Raw genomic sequence first — 5,421 nt, forward strand, 5'->3', positions numbered from 1 at the left:
TAGACTCTCGAACGGAGTTAGCTAGTAAGTCTTGGAATCATAATAGTGTATTGTTTGTTACATGGACTGAAACTATTCTCGTGTCAATGTAATGAGAAATGACTGAGATAATAGCCAAAAACTAGTTTTTTTTTTATATTAATTTTGTAACCACCTTTTTGAGACTTCTGCACCAGGTATGAACAAGTTACTACTTTGAGTGTATTCATTAAGGCCTCTTATATAGACTGTTTATGGTTTCATTTTTCTAGATGCTATGTTTCAAAAGTAATAATACATTTTTTGCAAGTGTTTCAAAGGGTGTGGTTTAATTTTTAGTGAGAACTGAGTAGTGAAAGAATAGGTTATTTACCAAGAAACACAAGCAGGATTTCAGTGGCATTGATGAGACATTGTTACATGATGGTAAAGCTTTATATTTATGCTACCACAGAGAACTATCAAGATAGAGATGATGTACATTACAGTATGTACTGTATGGTGATACAGTAAGTGCGGCTTATAATAATTGTTGTCAATGTTTTTATTGCTATTTTTATAGTTAAAATTTGTTGAAGGACTCATAATAATAATCAATCTATTGGGTCACTGAAGAATAGAATAATCATCAACAGTTATAATGATAATAATTTAAATAATAATTTTTTAGTACTTAGCACAGTGCATTCTTTCTTGTAATAGTAGATCTTCACTTTTTAGAACTAGAATATCGATTGCAACTCTTATATAGTCGTAGACCTGAGCTTTAGTAAGTAATTCAACTGGATTTCTTCACTATTTTGCTTGTGCCATGCTTATACACGTGTAGTGTAAACGTCACAATACATCACTTCCGGTGCCAAGGATCGAGCGCATCCTGTTTCATATCCATGTGTGTATGTAGTATCTATGGTTGGTCCGGTCCGGTCCGCTTTTTGGGGACGACCTTGCGGAACATTCCGCGACTATTCCGCAGAATTCCGCATTCTAGTAACACCCCTTACTGTCTACATCCGTAAATTGTTTGTAGGGATAAAGTCGTGTGATCGATAATTTTGAAAGTGGCCTCATATTGGGTAATGACTGGCTCAGATAAGAAGAGAAAGAAAGTAATTTAGCCCGATTTTAGTATACTACTCATTTAGTCTCGCCCTTTTCTTTGCTATAAACACCTAGGTATTTAACGATGTGGTTAAAATGAAGAAATCCAAGAAGATAAAGGATGCCGGTGGTCACAGTGAAGTAGTAGTACCAGAAGTGCTTAAAACAGATAAAAAGAAAAAGAAGGCTAGTAAGGTATTCATGACATGGCTATTCACCATCAACTAGATTAATAAAAAACTAAACCCTATACCAAATAATAGACCACCCCTCGGATCACCCAGATTGAGAATTACTTGCGTGGGAAGACTTACGGTAGCAGGACGTGGTTTACGATGAAATAAATTCTGGCTGCCATTTTGATTGGCAACTTTTAATGGGGAACAAATGGGCCTACATAAAAACAATCCTTTATGACAAATTCTGGAGCAAATCATTAGACCAAATCTATTACACAAGACTGAGCTCAAGTTAAAGGCAGCCTATTTTTATAACAAGCACTTTTCAGCTTTTAATGAAGCTACAGCAGGTACATGTAAGGGAGGCATTTTCTTTGTACCTCCATTGACTTGTGTAACAAAATTTCTAATTATGATGTGTGGGCAAATACCATATATAAAATTAATTCAATTTATAGCTTTTGCAATTCTCACTCTGGGTCATCTATAGCTAACTAGGGGACTCGAAAACCTTTTGAGCCCTTATTTGGGGGTGCCAGATACTCTAGTTGATCTGCTTTTCATTTTATGGAGTTTTGAGTTACAATGGTATAAATTATATATGTAGGATTGAGGTTGGTTTTTAAAGATGGTGTCCTTTTTTATGATTTTCAAACACTTATAAGTTATAACTCTTTTATCTTACGTTGTACAGCCTTATGAATGGCTTAGATGAGCTCTCCTTCACTGAGCGATTCTCTTGGTACCTTTAAAGTGGTCTGTAATGTAGCGAGAGCTTTTTTGAAGAATAGGCCCAAATTCAAATTTCTGCAAAATTCTTCAGACTTTTTAACAACCTGGGGGCTTCGCCCCCAGGTCGTTCCTATAATTGAATTCACCGTCGCGCTATGTATATATATATATATATATATATATATATATATATATATATTTGTATGTCCACACTTACATTTCTTCTATACACGTTGTATTGGAGAAATAACAAGCCTTAGCAACCACCCGCCCATGCTCCTTTACGTGAGTGGGTGTGGTCATGGCAAACAAAATGGCGGCTTACACATGGGACAAAGTTAAGCTTTCTAACAGCAAGAGAGCATAGAGATACTGTCTAAAGACTTCTCTAGAAGCATTAGAAGGTAGAGAGAACCTCTATAAGTCTTATTAATGACCAGGTTGTACTTGTAAGGTGGTGAAATCAATTATAGGAATATTTTTTACCCTGTTACGCTTGTTCTTCTTTCATCTTCTTCTATGGGCCCTCTAATCTTTTAAGCCAGAGAACCGCTCCAGTTGGCTTTTACATCATTCCTTTGTGCTAGGGTCAAGGACCACAAAGGTGGATTCAAAAAGAAGCAAGGAGAGAACAAAATGGAAGTCAAAATCCAGCTGTAGACACCGCGTGGGTTTGTGGTTTGACGCCATTTTAATTTATGCGCATGTGGTTAGCATGAATATGATTAACCTAACCACAGAATCAAAACAATGTAATTTCTTAATTTAAGAAAAAAGAATGGAAAAAAGTAAATAAAAAACATTAAAAATGGAAAAGCAGTAGGATTAAAAATGGGAAAAAGTAAAGAAACAAGAGAGTACTTGCAAACTGGTGTGAGAAGATATTCGACACCACTGCATGAACCTGCGAAAGACTATGATTATTCCCAAGTACTGAGCATGCACCATAGAGGCTTACACAGTTACAGTAATGAGGGCTTTATGTTTCATGCAGTGGTGTAGGATATCTTCTCACACCAGTTTGCAAGTACTCTCTTGTTTCTTTACTTTTTCCCATTTTTAATCCTACTGCTTGTCCATTTTTCATGCTTTTTATTTACTTGTAACTTATAAAATGAATAAATTGACAAATTATGAAAATTGGAGTGGAAAATAAATCCTACCTTTTGAGGATATGGCACCACTAAGAGCAGAATTTAGTTGTTTTAGCGAATGTACAAACTACAAAGGAATACTATTATAGTGTTGAGTGTAGGATATCCATACTCTTTCTGTAAATTGTGGATGAAATATAATTTTGTCAGAGAAAAATGGCAAAACCAATGTAGTGTTATATTTTTTAGAAGGAAGAGAAGGCAGCACCTCAGCCTACGTCTACCAAGAGTGGTAGCAAGAAGGTCACTAAACCAAAGGAGGAAATCTCTAGCAGGATTTCAGAAGTGGGAGAAATTGACATCTCAAAGATGGTGGCTCCTCCCTTTAAGGCTGTTCCTACTAAGGTAATGTAGTGTGCTTTTAAATCCTATTTGCTTATTATTAATAATTTTGTCATTGCATTTAAACATACATGTATATCCATAAAAATTTGCACAATTTTGTTCTTGTAGCCAGCGATATGGTATACTGTATTGCATGTCTTGCTCTCTTAAACAAAAGACAGAAAGGATGAAAGTAGTAGTAATGATGAACCTATTGTGTTACTGAAGTTTATCTGCATGCCCATTGCCCACAAAATGACAGTGTCACTCGTTATTTTTGTGTCAGTTAGTTACAGTTAAATTTGGTCCATGAGTGGCAATCCACAGAATATGACGTGTATTAAAATCAAAAATATAGAATACATGTATACCATGTACATATAACCCATCTGTAATTGTATGTAGTTTGGGTGTGCCATATGCTTTTGATCAAATTTAACTTGTAGTCTTGTACATGTGAGACCTAGGGGCTAGTTTTGTTCTAGTACAGAATTTAGTTTTGTTCTAATGCTAGTTTTTTTACTCAAAATACACTAGTTTTAGTTTTAGTCCTAGTTTTGTGACAAGATCACAAGAAATAAAATAATTTAGTTCTAGTCTCTGACAACGAATACGACAGTTTTAGTACTAGTTCTAGTTATTGGACTCGCTAGGCAGGTACTAAGCAGTTGGATCGTCATTCTATCCACACAGTTTAAATGATTTGTAAAAAAATGTATCTTTTTGTCTGAGCAGTCTAGAGCTATATTTCTTCTTCTAGCAACAGATAAAGTTGCTTTCTTTCATCTAAAGTCTGTTCACTTTCACCTGACCTATTGATTTTTTGTTATAACTTTCGATAAACATGGAATTTAGAAATTTTGTTTGCACCATTAGAATCGCTAGGTCCTTCCCGTCCTTTAGATAAAAAGATCGGGTCAAAATGATAAGGCCTTAGCCTTTTTTGGATGTCCCTGTATAAACTCAATGACATACCTTTGACCACAATTATGCAGCTAGAACAGCCAGATTAAATTCAGCTGCTACTTATCTGCATCCCTTCCGCGCAACAAAAACAATTCCAAAACCACAAATACGTAAAGAATGCGGATGTGACGTAGTTATTTATTAATTGAAAAAAGCCAGGGGTCAGGTGAAAGTGAATAGACTTTAGTTATGCTCTTGTAGCATCCCGTGGCACCTAAAGCTGTGAACTGCTAAACCAGGGGACCTCTCTCCAAGTGAGAGCTCATGTTTCACTCTACAGGGCCAAGATTTGGTTCAGAGGTAGAAAATTCCATCTAGCAAGAAACTAAAAGAACAATTTTGCCCTAACTTCTTTGTTTGTGAGTTACAGTTGCTCAAAGTTTGTGATTTAGCCTCTTTGTAAATTTTTCAGGCGGCACTAGGGAAAGCAGGAGCAACCAAACCCTCTTAGTCTCTTTTAAATATCTAGGAAAATTTTTTGTACCAACTCTTTCTTTGAATAGAGCTTCGGATGCTAAAATAAATTTCAGCTTTTCTTCTTTCTCCTACCCATGTGCCATGAGCTGAGCATGAGCTAGTTGTTGACCACACCCATAGCTTGTTTTAATTATCATTATAACTATGCAGTCAGTAGTAGTAATATTTTTCAAATTGCTTAACAATTAACACATATCACTCAGGTGAATTCCAGGGGGCGAGTCCACTGCAGCATAGTGCTTCTTTCCACTAGAAATACAGTGAATTTATTTCTAGTTTGAGTTCTTTTAACATAATTTTGTTCTACATGTAGTATTAGTTTTGAACTACACTGTAAAACCTTCGACATTTTAGTTTTGGTCATTCTCAATACTGCAGTAATTTTAATATTAGTAGTAGTTCTTGACTAAAATCATATAGTGTATAGTTTTTGTTATAATGATTAGTTATGTTTCAAATGTACACGTGCCTTGACTGAAAACATGTAAGCCTGTTATTTTAGTTATAAC

General features: G+C 35.4%; 1 protein-coding gene and 1 long non-coding RNA gene across 2 annotated transcripts in view; both read left to right on the forward strand.

The window, feature by feature from the left end:
- The first annotated feature begins 6 nt into the window (after positions 1–6).
- On the forward strand, positions 7–584 carry LOC109587024 (uncharacterized). Its single transcript, XR_002187353.1, has 3 exons — positions 7–267; positions 319–488; positions 542–584. It is a non-coding gene; the product is annotated as an uncharacterized LOC109587024 (long non-coding RNA).
- A 417-nt stretch (positions 585–1,001) lies between these two features.
- LOC109587027 (uncharacterized) overlaps positions 1,002–5,421 on the forward strand; it is a 12,384-nt gene continuing 7,964 nt past the window's right edge. The window contains exons 1-3 of the mRNA XM_020003247.1: positions 1,002–1,088; positions 1,156–1,275; positions 3,335–3,490. The gene's annotated coding sequence lies outside the window, so the exon portion shown is untranslated. The remainder of the gene's footprint in view (positions 1,089–1,155; positions 1,276–3,334; positions 3,491–5,421) is intronic.

Source organism: Amphimedon queenslandica, unplaced genomic scaffold (genome assembly GCF_000090795.2).
Source record: "Amphimedon queenslandica unplaced genomic scaffold, v1.1 AMPQUscaffold_12712, whole genome shotgun sequence".
In the NCBI taxonomy this organism is placed as follows: Eukaryota; Metazoa; Porifera; class Demospongiae; order Haplosclerida; family Niphatidae; genus Amphimedon; species Amphimedon queenslandica.